The sequence below is a fragment of the Nyctereutes procyonoides genome, unplaced genomic scaffold (genome assembly GCF_905146905.1).
Source record: "Nyctereutes procyonoides isolate TBG_1078 unplaced genomic scaffold, NYPRO_anot_genome, whole genome shotgun sequence".
Taxonomy (NCBI): Eukaryota; Metazoa; Chordata; class Mammalia; order Carnivora; family Canidae; genus Nyctereutes; species Nyctereutes procyonoides.
This window is the reverse complement of record NW_026575020.1, coordinates 41,388,984-41,415,788: the sequence shown is the minus strand read 5'-3', so window position 1 is coordinate 41,415,788 and position 26,805 is coordinate 41,388,984. Positions and strand designations below refer to the sequence as shown.

The window sequence follows — 26,805 nt, the reverse complement described above, 5'->3', positions numbered from 1 at the left end:
TTCTGACTTTCCAGGCCCTGGATTCATGACCTTTCAGTTCCTGTCCTCTATGCCCCAAATTCCTTCTGTGATAGACAATGTCGAGAGAGGAGGGTGGGACTGTCTCTGACCCAGCAGGACTTGGGACAGACCAAACCCAACCTCACTCAGCAGAAATCCATTGTGAAAATCCCAACCTCCATTTTACAATGGCATTAAGTCTTCCAAAGGCTTTGGGAGGCTGTCAAGGGGATGTGCATCCAGGGGACAGGCTGAGTCTGTGTCTGGGGGCACCATGGTGGCTGTGATTTCCAGTCATTTCCCTGCCTAAAATAGGGACAGTCTAGTTCCCAGGAAGTGGCAGGCACCTCCCAACACCAAGGCGAGCAGGTGACTTATCTTTGGGAATATCAAATCACCCTATCTTCCTTTTCTTGATGACGACAATGATGATAGCAGCAACCATTTACTCAGTGCCTGTTATTCACAAAAACTATTATAGCTAGAGATACACATGTTGGATTATTTAGGAGAAACTGTTGATATCTGAACTTACTTTAAAATACATTAAAAGCTCTCTGCTCCTCCCTGTTCAACAGACAGCCGCATCTTCTGGTGCAGGGCCAGCCGCGTCCCTGAGACACGATGGTGAAGGTCGGAATGAATGGCATTTGGCTGTATTGGGCGCCTGGTCACCAGGGCTGCTTTTAACTCTGGCAAAGTGGATATTGTCGCCATCAATGACCCCTTCATTGAGCTCAACTACATGGTATACGTGTTCCAGTATGATTCTACCCATGGCAAATTCCACGGCACAGTCAAGGCTGAGAACGGGAAACTTGTCATCAACGGGAATCCATCTCCATCTTCCAGGAGCAAGATCCCGCCAACATCAAATGGGGTGATGCTGGTGCTGAGTATGTTGTGGAGTCCACTGGGGTCTTCACCACCATGGAGAAGGCTGGGGCTCACTTGAAGGGCGGGGCCAAGAGGGTCATCATCTCTGCTCCTTCTGCTGATGCCCCCAAGTTTGTGATGGGCGTGAACCACGAGAAGTATGACAACTCCCTCAAGATCGTCAGCAATGCCTCCTACACCACCAACTGCTTGGCTCCTGTAGCAAAAGTCATCCATGACGACTTCGGCATCGTGGAGGGCCTCATGACCACGGTCCATGCCATTACTGCCACCCAGAAGACTGTGGATGGCCCCTTTGGGAAGCTGTGGCGTGCCGGCCGAGGGGCTGCCCAGAACATCATCCCTGCTTCCACTGTCGCCACCAAGGCTGTGGGCAAGGTCATCCCTGAGCTGAACGGGAAGCTCACTGGCATGGCCTTCCGTGTCCCCACCCCCAATGTGTCAGTTGTGGATCTGACCTGCCGTCTGCAGAAAGCTGCCAAATATGACAACATCAAGAAGGTAGTGAAGCAGGCATTGGAGGGTCCCCTCAAGGGCATCTTGAGCTACACCGAGGACCAGGCTGTCTCCTGTGACTTCAACAGTGACACCCACTCTTTCACCTTCGACGCCGGGGCTGGCATTGCCCTCAATGACCACTTCGTCAAGCTCATTTCCTGGTATGACAATGAATTCGGCTACTGCAACTGGGTGGTGGACTTCATGGTCCACATGGCCTCCAAGAAGTAAGAGCCTCCTGGACCACCAGCCCCAGCAAGAACAAGAGTAAGAGAGAAAGAGAGAGGCCCTCAGCTGCGGGGGAGTCCCTGCCCCAACTTAATCCCCCAACACACTGAGAATCTCCTGACCTCCAATTTATATCCCAGTCCCCGAGGAAGGGGAGGGGCTTGGGGAGCCCTACCTTGTCATGTACCATCAATAAAGCATACTGTACCCAGCCAAAAAAAAAAAAAAAAGCATTAAAAAACAAGATGCCATGACCAATGGATAATTACGTGACAAAGTAAGCATAGTAAAATGTTAATAGTACAATCCAGGTGGTAGGTATGAGAGTGTTCACTCTCACAAGGGGACATGAAATACCAGACTTCAGAGGGGCAAAAAATGTGGCAGGATGTGCTGTTCTGTAATCAACTAGTCTTGAGGGGACTCCAAACATGACATTGTGTTATTTAATTTATTGCTGATCTAGTGACAGGGAAGTATTAAAAGTGAGTTATATAAATGAAAAACAAACTATTCATCGTGCATCTACTGTGAGCCAGGCACTGTTTAAGCACCAGGATAGTAATGGCTAAACCAGTCAGAGACTCTGCCCTAAAAGAGGACCCTTGCAGCTCAGTGTCTGTACCTGTATGGGAAGCTAACGTGGGTTTAATGTCGTCCAGCGGAGACTAATGATTGTTTTAAGTAAATATTAATTATAAGAGTCAGTGTCACCTCTCTCTCTCTTTCCTTCTCTCTCATGTGTGCACACGCATAAATATATATGTGCCAAGCACATGAAGACATCTACACTCTTTTTAAAAAAAATTTATTTACTTATTCATGAGAGACAGAGAGAGAGGCAGAGACACAGGCAGAGGGAGAAGCAGGCCCCATACAGGGAGCCTGATGTGGGACTTGATCCCCGGACTCCAGGATCACGCCCTGAGCCAAAGGCAGGCGCTCAACCGCTGAACCACCCAGGCATCTCGACATCTACCCTCTTTTTACAGATATCAAAGCAAAGCTCTGAAAGGTCATGCGGCTTGCCCACGATCATATAATGAGTACAGGTGGAAGGTGGGGGTTCACATACAGGCAGGTCTCAGCCCAAGATCTGGATTCTTTACTCCATTGCCTGCCGCCTTTCAAAAGGTTGCTACCATCATCAAATCTCATTTGCTCCTGATGAGAGGAGCTACTTGAAAAAGTGACACCCCAAGGTCATTTCCAAATTTCATTCTAGTCCTTCTTTTCCACCTTGCCCCTCATCAGACTGAGTCCCAGCAACCAACAGTTTTAATTCTTTTTACTTGGGAAACCTTTCAGCTTTTAGGGTGGCTTCCTCCAATCATTACCTCATTTAATCCTCACATGACCCTGAGAGATGACTCTGGAATTCCTGTAGTTAGCAGCCCGTTTGACTGGTGGCAGACTGTCTGCTCAGGCCTCCAGGGCTCGTGGAGGCTGGCAGGAAGAAAACAAGCTGCCCAGAGAACATCTGGAGGAGAACTGGATCGACAGGACTTTCACTGCTCACTGGGTCTGTCTGCCCCACCAGGACCCCAAAGGCCTCTTGCCAATACCCTCTCTACAGGGACCAAACGATTCTCCCTCTTGCTCTGGTGGTACACCAGGAGCCCCCCCCCCCCCACTTCTTGCTTCCTTTAGAAAGTAACTGCAGGGTGATTTGTGGTCTGGCCAGGGGGACTGTCAAAAGACATTCCAAGAACCTCTGGAAAGAGATTCATTTAACAATAATGAATGGCGAAAGCATGTGTCAACTGAATTCCTTTTCCTAGCAGTTCGCTCCCTGTGTCAGGACAGACTAACACCACACCACAGGATACAACAACAACAAAAACTGGCTGGTCACTTTGGTATTAGGAACAAAGTTGTTTTAAGATAAACACAAGATAAGAGATTTTCTGCAGCAGGACTACCTTCTTTACCCTCCCTCTGACCCTGTCAGGTTGCCCTGGTCAGTTAGGGGTTTCCTCAGCTCCCTCGGGGTTCTGCTTCTAGGCTTTCTCCACCCAATGTCACTATAGCATCACCCCCAAGGGATCTTTCCAAAGGGTCAGTCTGACCATCTGATCACATCCCTCATGTTTAAAGCACCGCACTACCCCTTACTGCCTTTGCGGGGGTTCCAAGGCTCTTGGTTGGCCTGTGAGCCCCCTGAAGCCCCCCACCCCCCCTTTCCAGTCATGCTTTCTAATACTTCCCCCACAAGCTGGAAGTCTGAGTCATTGTACGCTGCCCACAGCTTCCCATACAGAACACTGTTTCAGACCTCCCTGCTGCTCCCTTTGCCTGGAATGTCCCTTCCTCTCTCCACCAGGCTATGTCCCACTCATCTTACCAGATAAAGCTCAGGTGTCATGGCCTCTAGGAAGCCATCCTTGTCACACAGGCTCCCCTCTATGGAACTCCCTCTGGGCTCCCATGAAACCCAAACCTACCTCTACCACATTACATTAGACTGACCTCCCTCTTGAGGATGTGAGCTCCTCACAGACAGAGAATGGATGGTCTCCTCAGTTCGCAGTACCCTTACTGAGCACACGGCTTCACACACGGCAGCCGTGTTGAATAACTGAATGAACCATAAGCATCTACAGTACTGTATGGGAGTGAGTCTCATGAAATTAAGTGGGTTTCTGAGAAGTAAAAGAAAACCAAGATAGTTCGAAACAGACCTGCACTATCCCAGAATTCCTGAAACAGACGGTGTCACAGCAAGGCAGTAATTATAGACGTGTGCACACACACGCACACATTGTTTAAAAAAATTCATAGAATGCACTTAACACTGACTTTTTTCTTATTGGAAACCTGTTTACAATCTTGTCCACTGTCAGTCTTAAATGTCACTTTTCAGAGAGATGGCTGCTGCCAGGAGAAATTTATTTTCAAATTGAATCACAGCATGTTCATGCAGAGAAGCGCCTCTTTTGAATCTCCAAATTGGAGGGAATTCAGAGAAGAGAAAGCGAGGTGATTAGAATCTGCAGAGGCTGATTCAGGAGGAAAAATTAGAGGGTAAAATATGCATGGGTGAGCTAAACAGCAGCTAGTAGTTGGTGGAGCTGGTGAAGGCAGGATGGCAGCCACCTAGAAAACCATAGGGGCAGTGAGGATGTGCGGAGTCGGCGGCAATGGGGAGGAATGCAGTGGGGGGATGCAATGGTGGGGAAGTCTAAGCAACAGGAGGTGAGGGCCCATCTGCGCCAGGTACTGTGCAAGATGGTTTCACTCATTCAGCCTTTGCCCGCGAGATACCGTTATTCCCACTAAAAAGGTTAAGACGATGAAGTTCTGAGAGACGAAGAAACCCGAAAGAGGAAACGGTAGGTCGGGTTCTACCAGCCATGCTGCCACCAGTGAGTGACTAAGACAGTGTGGGAGGCCTCACTGTTCCTGCTATTTGCCATATGTGGGGTGATCAAGGAAGGCCTCTTGGAGGAGGAGCACTTGCACTGAATCTGATTATGCTTCTTTGTCCCCGATAAGAGCATCGTTAGCTTTTAGGAGAGTGGGTCTCACCTCAGCAAAGCCTTGTGAGTGGACCCCCACCCTCGGCTCGAGAGGTTTTGAACACACCTCTCTTCTGTGGCAGATTCTGTGCCCCTGCTGAGCCAGAGCAGCAGGCCCTCTGTGTCCTGGCTCTTGCACCTGGGAGCCACAGGAGCTTGGGCCAGTGTGAGCCTGGCTACCTCCCTGAGAAACTGGAGCTGATGCTACTACCAACCTCATGGTGGTTACTGTGGGGACAGGAAGCACGGGCCTGTGGTAGTAACTCGGTATGTGTGTTTTCTCGTTGAACACGAGCATTATACACATTGTAGGTCGCTCTTTCAGTCTTGACAAATGCGTACTCATCCTTCAGGCCCCAACTCAAAGGACTTTGCCTTCAAGAAGCTTCTCCCAAGTTGGCAAGGAGGGGTGGTCCCTGCCTTTCATTCATCAATTCAGCCAGTAATGGCTGGGATCCTGCTGGGCTATCCTGGCAGCTACCGGAGGGGAGTCAAGCAGCCTCACATTGTATCCCACCAGGGAGAACAGCTTTTATTTATTTTATTTTATTTTATTTTATTTATTTTTTTAAAGATTTTATTGATTTATTCATTCATGAAAGACACACAGAGTGAGAGAGAGAGGCAGAGACACAGGCAGAGGGAGAAGCAGGCTCCACGCAGGGATCCCGATGTGAGATTTCATCCCGGGACTCCAAGATCACACCCTGGGCCAAAGGCAGGCGCCAAACCACTGAGCCACCCAGCGATTCCCCAGGAGAACAGCTTTAAAGAAGTTCCTGCTGCTGGCAGAGCATACCACAGAGTGCTAAGATCTGGTCTGTCAGGGAGGCAGCACAAAGACCTCCTGGCGAGTGACAGGTGTGCTGACAGAGAAAGGTAAGCAGGAGCTCTCCTGGCCTCGGTGGGATGGAGGAGGGCAAAGGTACGAAGAGAATCCCAAACTGGCTGGAATACAGAGAGCAATGGGGCATGGGTGTGAGTCAAGGGTGGGAGGAAGGCTGGGCCCAGATCATGCAGGCCCTCTTAGGCCAAGATGTTTTCAAGCAATGGGGAAGCCCCAAAGCTTGGGGACAAAGAGGAAGGGGTAGGTATTTGCACTTTGGATCATTCTGGCTTCCAGAATGTGTCTGTCAAAGAGGCACAGGGGAGCAGGATGCCCACCGAGGTGCCAGGGGAATGAAGGTAAGGGATGATGGAAGTGAGGGGACAGGAATGGAAAGGGAGGGATTCAAGAGCTATTTTAGGAGGGAAGAGTAGATACGGGCTGCCATGGCCTAGATGTGGCAGGCTGACCATCCCCCGACCAAGCAGAGTGCCCTGGAGAGGCAGATGGGAGCAGCTGGGACTCCCCAGGGCCCTTCCTTCCTAAAAGAACAGCAGAGGCCCTGAGTAGGGACTGTGTCTTGCCTACTGCTAAATCTCCAACCCTGGGAGCAGGGCCTGGCACACAGAAAGTGCTCCAGGCACTGGCACGTATATGAACCAGGGTCTAGTGAGCCATGCCAAGGTTAGCAGCTCTGCTCTTCCACCTGGCTGCCTGATGACCCCCCAGGGCAGCCTCCGAGAACCCAGGAAACACCTTCCAAGCAGAGTAAAGGACGTGCCTTGCATGCTCGCCTCTGTGTGCAGACCATCTCTGTCTAAAAAAGCACAGGATTCTCAGCCCAGGCTTGGGGCTGCTGCCAGGTTCCCCAGCTCTTAGCTGACCCAGTGCTTGCATACTCAATTGGCTAGAGTCTGTCCTGCATTCCATTTGTCATGATGGAAACACCCAGTGTTGACTGGTGTCACATTCTAGATGGCAGAGGGGGAGTGTGTTCTGGGTGGCTCAGGCTCTGGAGCAGGACAGGCTGAGCTGAGAATTTCTGTCGCTCACTCTCCACGTGATTGTGGGGGTTTTTAACTCCCCCAGCCTCAGTCTGTCGTTTGTAAAATGGGGATAATACAACCTACCTCACAGAGTTGTCATGAGGGACAGATTTTATTTTATTTATTTCTTGGGGACAGATTTTACATAAATCTGACTCAGGGCCAGGCATGTAAGAGAGGCTCAGTAGTTGGGAGCTGTCACTGTTGTCCTTGAGACATGTCTTGGGTTTTTTTTTTTTTTTTTTTTTTTTTTTTTTTTTTAAGGATGCATTCTCTCTCAGGATTATATAGCAAACTGGTAGTGTCTCCTAGTAAATGTGGTCATTGAATGTAAGCTGTTAAATGTTATATTTATTCATTTTAAAGTTCGTCTAAATTGGTCAGAATGACTTGGTCTGTTGAGTTGGCTGCTCTGGTTTTTGGGAAGCCTGCATGCCTATCCTGAAAATTTTCTTATTCAGTATCCAAGGAGCCCACGCCAGGAGACTCTCTGTGTTCCCAGCCAGTTAGTAAGCCTCCATCTAACAGCGCACACGGTAGAGGCAGAGAGCTTGGGCTCTGCAGACAGATGGAGCTGGGTTTGAATCCCATCCTGGCCGCATAGGGTTGGGCAGCCTAGAGCAACTCTCTCATGTGGAGGCAAAGGGCTGTGGTGAGAACTTGTCCCTCAAATCCCGGGGTCCTCTGATCCATCAGAGCATGAATGGAGAGATCCACTCGTGGATTCCTCCAGTACTGTCCCTCTGCTGCCTTAAATCTTTCAGTGGTTGTCCTGCCTTCAGGGTGGGTGTGTCTCTGTTCACCAACATTGAGCGAAAACCTACTTTAAAAGCTATGCTGAAAAATAATAAATAAATAAATAAATAAATAAATAAATAAATAAATAAATAAATAAATGCATGCTATGCTGGATCGGGGGACACCTGAGTGGCTCAGCGGTTCAGCACCTGTCTTCTGTCCAGGGCAAGATCCTGGAGTCCCAGGATTGAGTCCCACATCGGGCTCCCTGCACGGAGCCAGCATCTCCCTCGGCCTGTGTCTCTGCCTCTTTCTCTCTGTGTCTCATGAATAAATAAATAAAATCTTAAAAAAAAAAAAAAGCTATGCTAGGTCCTAGAGAACATATAAAGGGGATGGTACAGGGTACTGGGTGGGGAGGAAGTCCAAAGTCTCTGTCCCACATATCAGGGCCTCCTGCTGTGGTCCCTGTCTACCCTTCCTGCTCCACTGCCCCTTAGCCAGCCCCTCCTTGACTCAGGCCAGACTAGGGGCTTGCAGGGCTATGGATGCACAGGGCATGTTCTCACTTCTGAGTCTTGCTCAATTCTTTCTGCTTGGATGGTCCTTGCTCATGTCATCCATCTGCCTGGTGGCTCCTGCCCAGTCTTCCACCATGGCCCTCACTGCACGGTGTGGCCTGAAAGGGAGGCTCTGGGCAAGAAAGGGGAGTACACTGGCCATAGAGGCCAGAACAGCTGGTTCTACTCAGTTTCATACTCTTCCCACATATGGGTACCTGGGGTGGGTGACATCACCTCTCTGCTTCCAGTCTCCTCTTCTATAACACAGAGGTAGTAACACAGTAAGGCTGCTTCCAAGTTTTATTTTTGGGGATTACAAGAGACCCGTGGTAGAGATATGGGAGGTGGTAGCCATTAATTGTCTATGCCGTTTCCTGCCCATCACTCCACCTAGACTATGAGCTCCCTGAGGGCAGATGCTGTGCCTCGGCCACCTCAGGATGACCCATGTGAGCCTGGAGCCTGGCATACTTGAAATGAGCAGGTGTGAAGTCTTGGGGAATGTGTCTCTTTAACACAAAAGCCTTTTTGGTGTTGAAAGAGTTAAAATCTGCTCGTGCTTATAAACAAGCCCTATTTCAGCTCAGCACCATCACTGGGTGTGAGTCACAAGGCTTAGCAGGTGTGGGCAATAATTAAAGGCCTCAGCAATCTACCTGGGCAAGGTATTTTTGCCTCTTATTCCAAAGAGGCAACTCTCTCTATGGAGAGCAGAGGAGCTCATTAATGAGACTAATTAGGTGTAAAGGGGGTAGAGGCTGGCATCAGCTGCAGCTTGGAGGAGCTAATCATTAAGCTCTGTAATCTCCACTGAACACAAGCAGATCAGGCTCAGGGGGCTGTGAGCAGGGCTCCCACACCTGAGTACCTGACCACAGGCTTTGGGGAGGCTGAAGGGCCTTATCTCTCCCCCTGCCACGTTCTGCCAGGAGACACCATACACACACACACACAGGCGCACAGACACACACACACACACACACAGCACAGGGTCAGCTTCCAGGGAAAGGAGCCAGACCATCCAAGAAGATGCTTTCCTCTTAGCGTTCATCTTTGAGGAGCATGTACTGGGAAGCTGTGCATTGGGTTTTACAACAAGCTTTCCTGGACATAAGGAATGGATCAAAGAATTTCCTTCTGGTGTCCACATGTGGAAGATAAAACTCTTGTGCCTACATTTCCAGATTTTCTAGCCACCACTAATCTTTAGCTAGCACTGGGCAGATTTCTCTCTCTGGATCTATCTTCTCCTTGGCCTGTGAGCTTAGTGACCCGTGGTCTCCCCCCGGGATCCTCAGTGACAGGCATCCCAAGGTTTCCTCAACACTGGATGCGTGGAGGGTGGTGAGAAGAGAAGAGATGAACGGATTTTGGCACCACCACTTTTCTCAGCTCTGTGGCTTTGGTCAAATCACAACTGAGCCCTAATTTCCTCATCTGTTAAAGAAACATATTAAAATCATGGCTCAACAGCATTAAAAAAAATAAGCCACTTGTAAAAGTAGTTCATTATAATAATCATGTGTTTAAAATATTAGTAAAAAGGAGTACCTGGGTGGCTCAATGGTTGAGCTTCTGTCTTTGGCTCAGGTTGTGATCCCGGGGTCCTGGGATCGAGTCCCACATCAGGCTCCTTGCAGGGAGCCTGCTTCTCTCTCTGCCTGTGTCTCTGCCTCTCTCTCTGTGTCTCTCATGAATAAATAAAATCTAAAAAAAAAAAACCTTGGTAAAAGAAGAAAGGGATGGATTATCAGAGGACAGGGAAAATAATTTCAGTATGGCCCCCATACTGGGCTTGAGTTAGCCAAAGGGCAGGGTCTCCTTGGGCAAAGGCACTGAGCAGAGAGACTTGTACCTGGAAGACGGGCTCTCAGATGCTGGTGCCAGGGAGTGTCTGCCCTATGTTCAGAGTCCACTCACCGTGGCTGCGGGCCCTGCCACCAGCCTGCCCAGGAGGCTTTCCATCTCAGCAACATGCCCTCAGAGACTGCTAGAAGGCAGGGAAGGAAGCAGCTTGGCAACTTGTCTCCCCCATGAGACCCACTCCACAGAGCACACCCCTCTGGTCTGTACTTGCAGCCATGTCCAACAGGAGCTCTCAGAACGTTACTTACTACTACAGAGCTGCAAGTGTCCAGCCAACAAACCCTGAGGGCCAGTTTGCTGGTGATGTCCTCTTGTCCTTAGAGCCTCAGCTCCAACATGAGCACCGTGGTGAAGCCCTCCACGATAACCCTCATGATCCCCCAATCTTCTGTAGTCCCTCCGCTCTACCACTGACCTACTATCTGTGGGATTACTGGTTCTCACATTTGTCTCTTCCATTCCAATGAGGATGGAAAGTAGCAAAATCCCCTTTTTCCCACTGGGGCGGATCTTGCTAACCTGCACCCAGTCAATAGGGGTGCAGGTGACCCCGATTTTACCAACTGGAGGACCTCATCCTTTGGTCACAGTGATTGGTTTGGGGCAGGGGTGGCAGATGTGGCCAAGCTTAGGCCAAGCAGTCTCCTAAGAATGTGCATGGAGCTCTAAGGATCACAGAGACCAGTACGCCTCTATCAGAAAGCAAGACAATGTTTGAAAATAATAACTGACAGGCAAAGAAAAGAAAAGCCAAACAGTAGTCAGTGAGAGACTAGCCAACATCACTTGAGCTCCTGAATCCAGTCCTGCCTGTAGCAAGAGAAGCCTTGGATTTCTCAATTATATGAGCCAAGTAATACTCCCTCCTGCCTTTTCTGCCCAAGTTGGACTTCTACCATCTATAACCAAGAGAGGCCAAGCCAGAGTTTATCAAGTCTAGGGACATTTCAGCTTGCCGGGCTGGTTGTTTTTTTCCCTCCCCAGTATTACAGCTGCTACTGTCTGAACTAGAACAGTCTCCATACTCATTTCTCCCTCTCTTTTAGTTATGAGTCAAAGTCATAGTTCTTGATATGAAGCAAATAAAGACATCACAGGACCCAAGGCTGCCTTCAGATCAATGCCTCTGGCCCCCAAATGACTCTCCTGGATGCACTTGTCCTGTGGACAGTTTCTGGCCCATCACCCTCAAAGGCTTTTTCCGGAGATCACTTATGATGCTTTTCACCATTTTTTTTGGTCTGAACAATAAAATCACAAAAACAAAACATATACAATGTTCTATAAAATCAAAAGCTTTAAAATATTTGGGGTGAAGGGGGGAAGGGGAACCAAAGATCTGCCCCACTGAACAGTATGAAGCACTCTGAAAGGGGATGCTGATATGTCTGCAGGCTTTATGGTTGTTTCTTATTTTTTTTTTTAAAGATTTTATTTATTTATTTGAGAGAGAGAGAGAGAGAAGAGAGAGAGAGAGAGAGAGAGAGAGAGAGAGAGAAAGCACAGTGGGAGAGTGAGAGGGAGAAGCAGACTCCTTCCTGAGCAGGAATCCCAATGTGGGGTTTGACCCCAGAACTCTGGGATCATGACCTGAGCTGAAGGCAGAGGCTTAACTGACTGAGCCCCCCAGGCACCCCTGTAGGCTTTATATTTTAATGGGTGGATTCCAACCCCTTTTTACAGATGAAGGCACTGAGACTTGAAGAAGGTTAAAGAAGTTGCTTTCTCTTTTTCATATTTTATTTCTTTGAAAGAGAGGGAGAGAAAGAGAGAGCTCACGTGCACACACAGAGCGGGGGAAGGGGCACGCTCCCAGATGAATGAAAGCCTTTGTCCAGCAGTTACCACAGCCAGGCTATCCTTCCCATTGGCTACAGGTGGCCCTCGACCATGATACAAGGTCTCAGGGCAGAGACTGGTTTTCATTTATCTCCACACTCTATCCAACAGCACAGGGCTTCGCCAGGGGCAGGGTTGCAATGAATTTTTGCTGGAGGAGATAAATGGATGCTGGAGTCATGATTTGAACCCTGTTTGTTCAACTCGAAGGTGAGCTTCCCCTCCCCCAGCTGCCTCCATGACTGCCAGCACCTCTGAGCCTCCCTCTTGTTCTCCCTGGAGGGAGTCAGGCTGGATAGTAGAAGTGGTTACAAGACCAGAGGGAGCACGGACAATGGTAATAAATATGTAAAACCCAGAATTCATTACATCCAGCTAATTCTAAATGCAAAGGACACCACATCCTGTGAGACAGACCCCAACGAAGGAGTCTGGTTTGCAGCAGTTTGAAGAGTGGACCAGAATTGTTTGGTCTGACTCAAGAAATCATTCTCTTCCTGATGGGCAGGATATCCACAAGGCTCTACATCCTCTACTAATTTTGTGGCCCAGGAACCATCTCCACCTGCTGCAGTTTCAATTTTGCAAGAGACCCTCCCCGTGGTCCTCAAGAGGCCTAGCCACCTGATGGGGCTAGGCTAGTGACCCTCTTGGCAGAAACCTCAAAATCTGTAAAGCAGAGGACATAGTACTCTTAAAGAGGCAGTATTACAGCAAGATGTTAACACTACACAAAGTAAGCTCTATCCTCTTGGTGGGGGGAGGGTGGGGTGGGATGGGGAGGGATGCTTCATAAACTAGAAATAAAGTGAGTTATCTCTCATGCAGTGCCCCGGAAAACAGGCACCTTCGTGTGGTGCCTGCCTTCTTCTCTCAACCCCAAAGAAAGGGAGAAAGGGCCTGCAGAGCTACCCAGGAAAAGCAGCTCATGCTTACAATCCTGCCAGGCAGGAGGTCTGCAAATGCTCCCCTCTGGCCTCCCACACTCAAAACATTTCCTATCTCAAGGCTTCAAAGGTAGAAAGGGGGAAATGATTTTCCCTCTGCCTCTGCCAGCTGAGAGAATATCTTTCTGTTCCCTCTGCCACACACACACACACACACACACACACACACACACACCCTCTGTACATGCAGCTGTATTAGAGAACCCAATCTACACACACCTAGAGCTAGAAAGGAGGGGACTGGGTTTGTGACCACAGATGAAGGTCATGGCAGAAGCATGTGATCTCAAGTCAGAGGTTCAATTCCTAGTTCCAAAAATTATAAGGAGATGAAGAGAGAGTGTGGGCAGTAGTATACACTCAACTGCCAGCACAGCAGTGGGTATACAAAGGAGATGCTCCCATGTATGGATCCTGGCACTGGGTCGAACACGTTGACTGTGTCTTCATCACCAACTATAGGAAAGACTTGAGTGGGCTGGACAAGGCCCACATCCCTCCTCAGCTATGACTTCCCTTTTGACTCTGCCTTAGTGGCATGAACTCCAAATAAAGTTCTCCATCTGCCTGAGATACCAAAGGCCCCAGTTATGGGAGCATAAGCCATTGTATACCCACTGCTGTGCTGGCAGTTGAGTATATATATATGTGTGTGGTGTGTGTGTGTGTGTATACACACCCACACCCACATATATATTTTAAATTTTAAAATTTTTATTTATTTATGATAGTCATACACACAGAGAGAGAGAGAGAGAGGCAGAGACACAGGCAGAGGGAGAAGCAGGCTCCATGCACCAGGAGCCCAACGTGGGACTCGATCCCGGGTCTCCAGGATCGCGCCCTGGGCCAAAGGCAGGCGCTAAACCGCTGCGCCACCCAGGGATCCCCATATATATATTTTTAATACAAAGTTGAATAGACCTTACCAGTCGTTAACACTTTCATGAAAATGAGTTCCTTCATTTGGTATCTGAAACCAGAAGTCACACCTTATTTTTGTGTTTGTTTCAGTGGCAAGTCAGCTTGGGGGTGAGGCTGGGTCGGAAAAGAGGAGGCTACTTTCCATACAACACAAGCTGGTGTTAGTGAGACATGTGGAAAGGCTCTGTCTCCGTTTGGGCAAAATGGAAAAACATGGGCTGAACAACCACAGCTGAATAATGGGTTTGTAGCTGTCGTTTAAAACCGCTGGCCAATGTGCTTGGCATGCGTGGAACTCTCTATTTTGTCCTAATCTCAACCAACATCATCAATAGTGACTTAGAAACAGAGAAAAAAAAAAAAAAAAAAAAAGGATCCCTGGGTGGCGCAGCGGTTTAGCGCCTGCCTTTGGCCCAGGGCGCGATCCTGGAGACCCAGGATTGAATCCCACGTCGGGCTCCTGGTGCACGGGGCCTGCTTCTCCCTCTGCCTGTGTCTCTGCCTCTCTCTCTCTCTGTGTGACTATCAAAAATAAATTAAAAAAAAAAAAAAGAAAAAGAAACAGAGAAAATGAAAAAAAAAAAAGAAAAAGAAACGGAGAAAATGCTGATCAGATCTGTGAAGGAGCTGGTGACAGCAAAGATTAAAAAAAATCCCCCCCCCCCCAAAAAAAATTCTCAGGAGACTGGAACAATGGGCTGAAACCAACAAGTCGAGATGTATTTGGGACAAATGTAAATTCCCTACACTTAAGTTCAAAAAAATCAACTCTAGATGTACTAGTCAAGGCTGACGTGTTTTAAAAGCAATTTATATGGTAGGTGTAAAAGAGGCAAAACTTTGTGTTCAGTACATGTTTAGCAATGGCCGACAGTGTGATACAGTTCAAAAAAGGAATAATGCAACCCGCTACATTCACAGAAGTAGAAAATTGCAGCCTGCATTCAAGTGCATTAGAATCCAAAACAGAACAATTACGCGAGTCACATCTGTAATTTTAAGTTTACTAGTTGCACATTTGAAAAGTAAAGAGAAACATGAGAAATTTAATGTGTTATATTTTACTCAATGTATTAAAAAATTACAATTTTAACCTGTAATCTATACAGGAAATTATTGAGTTTTATATTCTTTTACTCATACTAAGTCTTAAAAATCTGGTGTATATTTTACCCTTACAGCACATCTCCACCCGGACTAGCCATATTTCAAGTGTTCAGAGGCCACAAAAAGCCAGGGTCCACTCTATCGGACATCATACAGCTAAAGTAAGTGGGGGAGGCAGGTCCACTAAGTTCTGTTCTCACCACAAAACATCCGGAATATCGTGTTTTAGACATGTGAGGAGAGACCATGACAAATGGTAGCCCTCCAAAGGCTAGCTGAAGGATGGGGATGAGAAGGCTCAGTGCAAGAGGACTGTGTTCTTCTAGAACTGATAGAAAAATCACAAACAATACTAGCATTATGTGACTACCTAGCATAAAACTAGGACTAGTGAAAAAAAAAAAAAACTAGGACTAGTGGATGAAAACTGTAGTAAAATTTGGCTCTTTTGAGAGTGACTTTCCCTGACATCAGAGGTGTGTGCACAGCAGCCAGCTGGTCTACAAGAGAGGATTTATGCATCAAAGTTCTTTATCAACTCTGAGAGTCAAGGCTTGGAGACACGAATAGGACCACGAAGTAAAAGAAGGGCCTTGCCGACAAACCAGAACATATACATCCAAAGCTGTTTTCTCCTTTGAGTAGTCTCGGGAGGAGACAGATCTATTCTGGCTAACCCTCACAGGCTGCCTGGTTGTGAGAAATAGGGACCGTATGGTTTTATTTTGTACAGTTTCAGCCCTCCATGAGCTTGTAAGTGAGTGTCTGCAGCGAACATTCCCCCAGGTCATGTTCTCAACTTGCTGGCTCTCAGATGATCAGAGTGAGCAGAAAGCACTATATGAAGGGTCTTTGACAGGGCACCTGGGTGGCTCAGTGGTTGAGCACTTGCCTTTGGCTCAGGTCATGATCCCAAGCCCCCCATCAGGCTCCTCACAGGGAGCCTGTTTCTCCCTCTGCCTATGTTTCTGCCTCTCTCTATCTCTCAAGAATAAATAAATAAAATCTTAAAAAAAAAAAAAACAAAAAAAGAAGGGTTATTGAGGCCCTCCCCACTGAAGACTCTGTGTGAGTTCTCCTCTTGCCATCTAATGGAAAAAGAACACTTCCACTTGCCCTTATGGATTCCAAGGCTAGTGGGGCCTATGGCCCAAAGATCCTGGGAAGCCAGAGTTCTGCTTTGAATGTGTCACTATCCATCATTCATCTCTACTTGAATATGCCATGAACACCTCAACAATGACATGTTCCAGACTTTACTCCTTATCTCCTACCCCATCCCTCAACCTGTTCTTCTATGGCCCCAGATTTGGGGGAGCTTGCTCTTGAGCCAGGTAGCTCTCTCTCTGACCTGGGTACTGGATCTCACAACCTAGTGGGAGAGGTATACTTCACATAGAGAATGAAACTACTATAAAGAAAGCTGGTAGAAATAGAGGGCTTCCAAGGGGCTCCTTTGGAGTAGCTGAGGAAGATAGAGACAAATCTCACCTGGGGAGCCTGGAAGGCCTCTTGGGGAAGGACTTCCTTTCTTTTTCCAGAGGTTAATAGGGTTCCCTGTGTGTCAGGCTCTTGCTGGACACCAGAGGCTACCAAGGACTTTGATGGGGCTCCTGTCACTGAGGAGCTGGCAACCTCCCAGGAAAGACTGGCACATGAATAAGGGCAATGTAGGGCTTGGGTGGTAGGTAGAGGCTTGCCTGGGTATAAAGGAGGCCAGAAAGAAGGTGTTGATCCCAGCTGGGTCATCAGGAAAAGTGACACAGATGAACACAGGGGGTGGTGGCACTTGTACTGAGCTTTGAAAGCCTGGAGCTGTGGACTCCAGAGAGCATCTCGGGCAGAGAGGTGAGCAGTAACACAGAGTGGAATGGCTGGGGCCCTTGGGAACAAGCGTCTCCACAGGGGACGGGGTGGCGGTGGTGACGGCAAGAGTCTGTGAAGTGAAAAGAGATCACTGACCAGATCATGAAGATCTTGGATGCCCGGCCAAGGAGTGAAGAAGCTATCCTGTGTGGACTAGGGGACACAGGAGGGTTTTAAGATCAGATTGGTCAGGAGTAAGTGTACACTTTTTTGTTACAATAATCTTTTTTTTTTCTTTTTTTGTCCTGCCTTCATTTTAGTAAAAGTGAAGCATTATGGAGTTAGCAAATCATCTCTGCATCCCAAAGACAGTGAGACATGTGATAATGACTGCGAAGCACAGCTAAGCCTGTTAGCAAGAATGACCAGGGAGTGAGAGGCAGGAGTGATGCATTACCCTCCGCCATTGTCTCTTTGTTGGAGGATCATTAGGAAGGAAACCATTAGAAAAATGCCAACCAGGTAATAGGAAGGAAACAGGTCTTGGCAGGGCTGTGTTTCCTATGGAGAAATTAGCAAATACAATTCAAAGAAGAAAGCAGGGGCTTCTGGGCTCACCTGGTGAGGCTCCTTGGTAATAATGGCACATGTGGCTCTCACCTGAGGAACCCCTGATGAGACAGCAAACATATTCAAGCTTCTGTGACAGGTTTTGGGTGAGCAGAGCATCCTTCCCAGGCAGGCTTGTGATCCCCAGGCCAATCATAAGAGCTGGCCCCACACCCCTGCACTGCTCTCTCATGCACTGGGTGATGTGTCCAGCATGTGCCTTAGCGTGACTAAGGCACTGCCTTGCCCTCAAGAAGCTCATATTCCCTGATGCAGTGATGTTCAAGCCTCGAGGAAGGCAGAGCAGGCCTCGTTATCCCCATCCCCATCCCACAGCTGTGGGCCATGGGTGGTGGGGGGATGCAGTTTATTCACGCATCCATTCCCTGCTACTCTATTTAAAACAGGTTCCTCTTGTCATAGTGATCATTCAGGATATCAAGAGTATAAGAGGAGAGGTGACTCACTGGTTAAAATGAAAACTGAGGGCTGGGAACTGCCATTATGGCAAATGGTGGTTACCCAGGGAGGGGTGACATCACACCAGCAACTCTCTCACGTTCCAGACACTCCTTCATCCAAGAGTTTCCTTCATCCAAGAGTTTCCTGGCCATCATAGGCCAGAAGCTAGGAAACAGATGAGTAATCATAACCTGTGCCCCAAACTATACCATTTGGTCTGGTGTTTCTAACTGAGGTATGTACACTTAAAGAAATTAAGTTTGGTCAAAGATCTGATTTCTGAGGATCAAAGTCGGAAGTCAGACACTCTGCCTTGGAGGCATCTGAGAAGTGCTGTCGGGAGATGAGGAGCTGAGTTATAGGTGAAAGTGGACAGGGTGTGAACGATGGAGACAAAAGAATGGAGGCTAGGAGACCAGTATGGCTTGTACCACCATACTTCACGAACAGCTCGTGGCTCTCTAGTTTGGATAAAAGCAGACATCTTAGGGGGAAGGGAGGTGCTGATTTGTCTCTAGAACTCTAAGAACAGTCTGCCATGGTTTCTGGGGAAATGCCCTCCACCAGGGGTGCTACATCCTGGGGACACAGAACTAGGCAGGTGGTCAGAGGTTCCTTACATTTCCTGGTAGAGTGGCAGGGTGTGTTTGAATGGCTAACGCAGAGAGTCTGTTGACTGGTGGCTGCTTCAGTGGCAGGAATTTTCATGTCACTTTGTATTGTTAAAGGAGGTTCCAAAGATGAGGCTGGGTCCCCCAGAGCTTCCCATTTAGCTAATAATCCCGACTCTTTATACTGGCTCTCCAAAGGAACCTTCAGCAGCGTGGCATATAGGCCCAAAGTTAGCCTAACTTGAGTTTAACTCTTGATTCTGACAGTCACCAGCAGCCAAGGGAGCCTGGGCATACAAAACAGCTGCATCCGCTTAAATTTAACCTGCTCCATCATGGTGCTGGTAGAGTTGGTGCTAGCTTGATTTCATAGGTGAGAAAACTATACCAGATGACTTTTGGGGGATTTACATGGCTTTTAGGGAATAAATTTAGGACTAGAATCCAGGAGCCCTGATATTGAGTCCAAGATTTTTCCATAGCCTCTGCGGAGTGTTGGTCAAAGGTGGCTCACAGTTATGGAACATAACCTCAAGAGTGCAGCTAAGAATTCTATTCCAGTTTGGTCCTAGATGGATCATTAAGCCAGCTCCTCCCTCTTAGGGACACACAATCCAAGCACCTCATTTCCTAGCCTCTGCACAGAGGCCCAGGTCACCTCCTAACTTTTCAGCAAAGTCCTATTTATCTTTTAAGATCAGCCTTGTATGTTACCTTCCCTTCGGAGAAGGCTTAGGGCTTCCTTTTTCTATACTTCTCTTATACATCCATCTGTTCCAATCCAGTATTGTCTTGTTCATTTTTAAAATATTTTATTTTACTTAATTCAATTAACATACAGCGTATTATTAGTTTCAGAGGTAGAATTCAGTGATTCATCAGTTGTATTATATACATACCCAGTGCTTATTACATCATGTACCTGCCTTAATGCCCATCACACAGTTACCCCATCCCTCCCCACCCGCCCTCCTCCAGCAACCCTCAGTTTGTTTCCTATAGTTAAGAGTCTCTTAGGGTTTATCTCCCTCTCTGATTTCTTATTTTTTTCCCCTCCCTTCCCCTATGCTCCTCTGTTTTGTTTCTTAAATTCCACATGAGTGTAATCCTATGATAACTGTCTTTCTCTAAATGACTTATTTCACTTAGCATAATACCCTCTAGTTCCATCCACATGGTTGCAAATGCATTTTTTTGTTTTAAATGTCTGTCCGTCACAGGACTTGAGGAGCTCCAGGACAAGGGGTTGAGCTTTATTCATCTTTTTTTTTTTTTTAAAGGATTTATTTCTTGAAAGAGAGAGAGCGAGCGAGTGAGCACATGAGAGTGGGGTGAGGAGCACAGGGAGAGAATCTTGAACAGATTCCCTGCTGAGCACAGACCCGACACAGGGCTTGATCCTTTGACCTTGAGATCATGACCTGAGCTGGACACTCAATTGACTGAGCCATCCAGGTGCCCCACCTTATTCATCTTTTTATCACATTACCAGCAGTGCTAGACACATATGGGAATCAGATGAATACTTCTTAATGTATGGCCTTCCTAAGACCAGGAGGTTCTAGGAGCCAGAAATACCCCTAGGATGATGAACTTTCATTAACACCCTACACCTCTTCCTTCCATGGATAGACTTTCAAATGGTCCATATGGCCGAGTTATAACTCCACAAGACAAAGGCCACTTTTTCTCCTCAAAGGAAAAACGTAATAAACCGTGGATGTTCCAAATTGCCACTTTTTCTTGGGGTGGGGTAGGTGAGGAGGAGGCAAAATATCAGGTCTGTGTGGTCAGAGATCATGATACTTCCTGAAAGAAGCCCCAGATCAATACTGAGTAAGGGATCCCCAATTCCTTTAGAAGGACCTCACCTATTGGTTAGAATTTTGGATTCTTTCAAAGATAAGAAAGATTCCCATTCTTAGAGACTCCTCCAGTGTTTGTCCAACTCTTTCTTTCTAACATCTCCCTCTGAGTGATCTTCATGGTCCATGACAAGTATAGAAAGTAACTCTCTGAGTGTTTTAAAGCACTATTTTTCTATTGTTTTAATGGCCCCAATAAGGGCACCATTGTTCCTTAGCGGTATACACGCTTCATTCTAGTAATTAGCTGTCAGAGAGGACCCGACAGCAGCCTAATGTTGTCCGCTCAAATCATATTAATGAAATGCAATCCACTCAAATGTCCTGAATGCATATCTGTAATTGCATTAAGCAGAGAGACTGGGGACATTAGGATCAAACTTCAGTCTCTGAACACAGCGTTACGATCAAGCACATTAATCCATTATTTCTTCAGAATCTGACAGCCAATTAATATACAGGCCTTCATACACCAGGCAAAGGATTGATGTCCCTGTCATGATTTTGTTTTAAAAAAAACCATTAAAATGACTGTTTGTACTCAGGGATGTCAAAGTAAATGCTGGGTGTAATGTTTCTAATCAAAATCAATTGTTCAAAGGTGGAAAGGTAAGAAACAAACTTTAGAGGAGCACTGTCATCTCTCCCAAAAAAGGAAATTTAAAGATCTGAAAGCCTTGCTGCTTTCCCTGGTGCTTTAAACAAAAAAAGTAGCTAAAATTAAGTACTAGTCAGAGTTCAAAAAACTCAGCTTCATCAAGTGATTTTGAACAGGACATGTTTGGCGTGGGTTCCTTTTTATTTTTAACACAAACAGGTCTTCATTTTAAGGATTTCACTGGTATTTACAACTAAGCACATAATACACAGAGCAAGACGGCCCAGTTCTGAGTTTTTCTGCTTCACTCCACAGAACACACTTTGTTAATTATCAAAGCAGAAATTAGAATTTCTGCCGGGCTGCGAAGGCCAAAAAAATGAGAATACATTCCTCTTCAAATCTACAGAACTGCAGAAATGTCCTATGAATCAGACCCACTTGGAGGGTTGTGCAGGTCAGCGGTGCATGCAGAACCATGATAAAATTTAATTAGAAGCTGCTATTAGAACACTGTTATTCCTGTGCTGGGGCGCGTAGAGATAAAACTGCAGCCTATGTACGGCTAGGGTGCCTGGTGGGAACCGTTTTGGCTGGGCTGATCACACCGTGCTAAAATCAAACTCATTTTGGGTTAAGGATCAGAATGTGCGTACTTGGTTTTCCGGGATCTGGACCCTGTTTGCTTGTGCAATACAATCTCCCACCACTCCCTCACCTCTTCTGGTATGTTCTAGCTACAAGGCCTCCAGTACCACCCACCTCCATGACACAGCCCCCTACAAATTTTCCGGGAATAACAACATTCAACACTGAGCCCCCACATCCCTTTCTCTGGCTGGGTTTGGCAGGCTTTCTGTGGGACTCCACAGCTCCTGAGCATCCCTTTATCACAACACCTTCCCATACTGCTTTGGAAATGGTTGCTCCCATGGCTGACTTCCTTTACCTGAGTGTAGCCAGAGCTGTGCCTAGTGCAGGGCTCAGCACGTGGCAGTGACTCCAGCAAGCTGAATCCACCAGAGCATGAACATTTTTGAGGCCTTGATGTGAACTGCTACCTTGTTTCTCTGGAAGAGGGCCTATGGGTATTACTCCAATTGTAAAAACTGAGTGTTCTGAATCCATCTTCTGTGGCAGCCATATAAATACTGGCTGTTTTGAGATTTCCATAGACCCATCTCCCTCCCATCTAAAACAAACAAACAAACATCCCACCCATCTCCACTACTCAAGTTACGTCCCAAACCTTGGGAAATAGGACACTGGTTTTACAAGCAGAACCACAAAAATAGCAGTTGCCTCCTCAAGCCAGACCCTATGCTAGGAGAGGGAAAGTTTGTGCACAGGATCCTGAACAGTGGGCGTGGAGAGGTACAGGCTATGAGAAAAGATGTGCGCAATATTAGGGTTCATGTCAGAGAGATACTTTCAGTAGAATAATTTACATGCTGACAACTAGAGAGATGGTTTAAATATGTAGAGCCTTGGCTGAAATAACTGCTGGGGAATTCTAATTATAAAGAAGAGATTTGTACATCACAGAGGAGTGGGGAAAGACGAAGGGACACTTGACATTCGCAGAGTCCTTACTCTGTGCACTTGGCACCTACTAGCTTGACACACATCTCTCACTTGTCTCCATGACCGTTCCTGCGAGGTAGGAATGAGCATCCCTGCTATTTTACTGAGGAGGCTTACGAAGGAAGGTAACTTGTGTAAGATCACCAGTGTGTTGGGCAGAAGCAGAGCTGAGATTTGAAATTCAGGTCTTTTTTGTTCTAAGCCCACCCTTTCTCTGTATGCCATACTTTACATAGGTCAAAATTTTTTCTCATTAAAGAAACTCCAACTATCATGAAAGCAAAAACACTGTTCAAAAAAATCCCAGAGCTTAGAAGAAAGTGCACAGTAAAGATGTGAGCACAGGTGGATTGGAAGGGGCCAGGGCTTTGCCGCTGGGGAGGCTGGCAATCAACCCCCAGCTCAGTCTTGTACTAGATGCATGGTTCCAGGTAAATTACCAGGCTTTTCTAACCCTTGGTTTCCTCATCTGAATTATGGACATAAAACCATATCCCATAAAGGCTTGTTGGGGAGGAGCTGAAGTACTGTAATCTGGTGTCTGGTACAAGGCAATGAAAGTTTATCATCTTCACAATGCACTATACCAATCTCTTTATAAATAATGACTCAATTAATGGTCACAACAATCCCAAGAGGGAGAGCCTACTGATGATCCATGTCTAACAGATGAGGAGATAACGCGCAAAGAAATTAAAGACTTGCCAAGGACACCTGGAACTGGTACTGGGACTCTGCAGTTTATCTCTTACAGGAGCCCACATGCTTATAGGTTCACAGCGATGGTGGTAATCCATCCTTCAAGGTTCAGCCCAGCACCTCTTAGGGAAAGTGCTGCCAATGCAATCTCTCCTCTGGCTCAGCTGGCTGCTCCCAGAATCCTTCTTGCCCACATCAAACACCTCTGACTCCTCTACTCATCTGTGAGCGCTCGGCAAGCAGGACCCATGTCCTCCCCTCTTTGTACCCTCAGAGCCCAGCACAGAGCAAGTATCCTGCCACTTACAAATGAATTGGTGAGCAAGGAAGGAAGTATTCGATTCCTTCACAACTGGGCAAAAAACAAAAACAAAAACAAAAAACCCATGCTCATTCCAGCCAGTCAGCCTACAGAGGGTGAGGAGGGTGGGTGGGTTTAATTAAAAAGCAGAAAGTCTACTAATTTGCTTATTTTTCCCCAGCTTTCATCATCTGAATGATTTTAAATGAAGCATGTCACCTGGATACACCATAATCTCTAAGTAAATAAATGTTTTTAATGCTGCTCAGAGAAGACAGACATAAAAGGCCACCACTAGTCACCATGTCGTAGGATTCCAATCATGTCAGGTTGACAGGGTGGGATCTGAATTTTCTTAAAACCAAATCCAGGCAACAAGGGCACTAATTTGAAGCTCTACGTGAATATTGCTAGTGTTCTTGAGTGGATCACCAACATTTAATCCAAGAGAGAAAAATAAGCTCAGACATGTTCCCCTTTCCCATTTGGCAAATTTCTATTTGCCTTATTTATTTATTTATTTATTTATTTATTTATTTATTTATTTATTTATTTATTTATTTATGAGAGACACAGAAAGAGAGAGGCAGAGACACAGGCAGAGGGAAATGTGGGCTCCTCGTGGGGAGCCCAATGTGGGACTCGATCCCAGGACCCCAGGATCACGCCCTGAGCCAAAGGCAGATGCTCAACCGCTGAGTCACCCAGGCATCCCTCTATTTTTCCTTTAAAACCCATTGCAGACATGCCTCCTATGAAGCCTACACTAATTACTCAAATAGAGTTAATTTCCCCTTCTTCTGGGTTACTTCAACAGGTTTCTGCATTTAACACGCTGCACTGAGAGTTCTCTTATGGTTATCCTACTTGACAGTGAGAGGAGAGACAATGTTTTGCTCAAGTTTGAATCTCCAGCTCTGAGCCCAGTGAAAGGACTAGGGTAAGGGCTTGAGGACACATGATGAATTTATTGCAAAGATCCCTTCACTCAAATCTGGGTTTTGCATGGCCAGCATCAAGGCAAAGATCAAACCACTGGGCTCAACTTTATTTTTATAAAGCCTATTAATTTTGTAATATTTCTATAGAGAAACATTTCTGAGCAATTTCTGAACAAACTCCTCAGAATTATGTAGGGGGAGTAAGTAAGCAGCCAGACTGATGTTCAATTCCTGGCTTTACAATGTCCAACTATGACCTTGGTTACTTAACAAAGCCTTAGTTTGCCCATGAGTTAGGGAGGGATAACACCACTTATCTTATAGGGCTGCTGGGTGGAGTACATTGAAGGATGCATGGTGCTTTGCACAGTGCTTGGCAGATGGTCAGTGCTTTTATTTATTTATTTTTAAATATTTTATTTATTTGACAGAGAGCGAGTGAGAGAGTACAAGCTGGGGGAGCAGCAGAGGGAGAGGGAGAAGCAGACTCTCCACTGAGCAGGGAGCCCGATGTGGGGCTTGATTCCAGGACCCTGGCATTATGGCCTGAGCCAAAGGCAGACACTTAACCAAGTGAGCCACCCAGGCACCCCTGGTCAGTGCTTTTAAAGGGAGACTTTCTGGGGCAGGCAGGACAGCTCAGTGGTAAGGCCATGGACTTAGGAGTCAGTCAGATGGGTGTGAGGCCTATCAACCACATAACATTGGAGAGTCAACCACCTTCTCTATGCCTCTCTCCTTACACTTCAAAGTGACACAACAGCAGTGCCTTAGGGTGGCTTCAAGGAATAGTTGGGAGTGTGTATAAAAGTACCTAGCACAGTTCCTGCACACAGTAGACCCTCAGCATCAGTCTTCATCTCCTGCCTCCAACCTCCTAACACCAAGCTCATTCGTGGGTCAGCCTGTGAGCTCCTGAAAGGCCACCAGCTGGATGACTTTCAATGTCAGCATCTGGAGAACCCCTGTCTGTAGTACTCACTCAAGACTCACATACGCACGTGAAGGGATGGATTATAGTCAGAGGGGGTTCTCCTGGAGACGTGCCTCGAACAGCTCCAAGTGTAACCAGCTGTCTAATTACCTTCCTGATAGCGGTGACATTCTCCCTGCCACTTTCTCCCAGTTCCCATTCTTCCTCCTACCCAGAATGATCTTTCCAAAATGAGGACTGGATCTTGTATTTCCATGGACCATAGCTCTCCAGTGGAGCTCCCCATCTCAAGCTCTCTGTCCTAAAGTTGGTCCCATAGTATCAATAGGTCTTCTGCCTCAGAAGGGTTCAATGGTCAAAAGTTTGAGAAACAATGGGTTAAATCAAGCTTAGTGCAGATAATTGCTAAGGTTTACAGAGAATATTTTTGTAGACTGTGTACTTCTCAAAGGGGAACCAGTTCAACTGTATTCTCTTTACATTCAAAGAAACCCACTACTACCAGTCTGAAAAGCATGGGGCACATACCTTACACTGAAACTTTCTATTTTATTTTTTTAAGATTTTATTTATTTATTCATGAGACACAGACAGAGAGGCAGAGACATAGGCAGAGGGAGAAGCAGATTCCCTGTGGGGAGCCCGATGTGGGACTTGATCCCAAGGACTCTGGGATCATGCCCCGAGCCAAAGACTCAACCACTGAGCCACCCAAGCTCCCCACCTTACACTGGAACTTGTAAGAGTCTAAGATTTTTCACAAGCCTTCTTTTCTAGTTTTGTTCCTCCCAATAGTGCAAAACTCACTGCTTTGCCCCTGTCTGTTGCCCCCCTCATTCCTGTGTGTCTCTAGTTTTCCTTCTCCATTGGTGAATGCACTCACCTTTGAAAGTCCTGCCAAAACATACTCTCCTTGGTGACACCTGCCACTTCCTTCCACTCACTGCCTGACCCAGAGTACATTTTAATGAAGGGCTGACCTCTTTATTTGCTTTTTGCCTCCCTGTCCTCTGCCCAGGAGATAAGCTCCTGGAAGGCAGGGCCATGGATAATATGTCTCTGGAAACTGGCACTGGGCCTGCACAGAATAGGTGTGCAATTATGCCGAGTCAGTACTCACTGATTGTCAGATGGAGCCACTTATTGCATGCAAACTCATAAAATTTTTTTAAATGTGGTTTAAATGCCTTAGGTTTTATAGTCTTAAAGACTTTTTATTTCTCAGAACATAAACCCTTAGCATCTGACTATAAATTCTTAGTGGATTTAAAAGCATCATGTACTTTCTGTTCTGCTGAATGCAGAATCTGAGTAAGGCAGAGCCAAAGGGCTTTTGGAGATCCACTGACCTTGCTCAGTCATTTTAAAGATGGAGAAACTGAAGCTCAGAGTAGGCAG

General features: G+C 46.8%; 1 protein-coding gene and 1 pseudogene across 7 annotated transcripts in view; one reads left to right on the top strand and one right to left on the bottom strand.

Moving 5' to 3' along the window:
* DENND1A (DENN domain containing 1A) overlaps nucleotides 1-26,805 on the bottom strand; it is a 506,616-nt gene that overhangs the window by 83,993 nt on the left and 395,818 nt on the right. The gene's annotated exons all lie outside the window — the stretch shown is intronic.
* LOC129517755 (glyceraldehyde-3-phosphate dehydrogenase-like) lies at nucleotides 499-1,700 on the top strand (annotated as a pseudogene).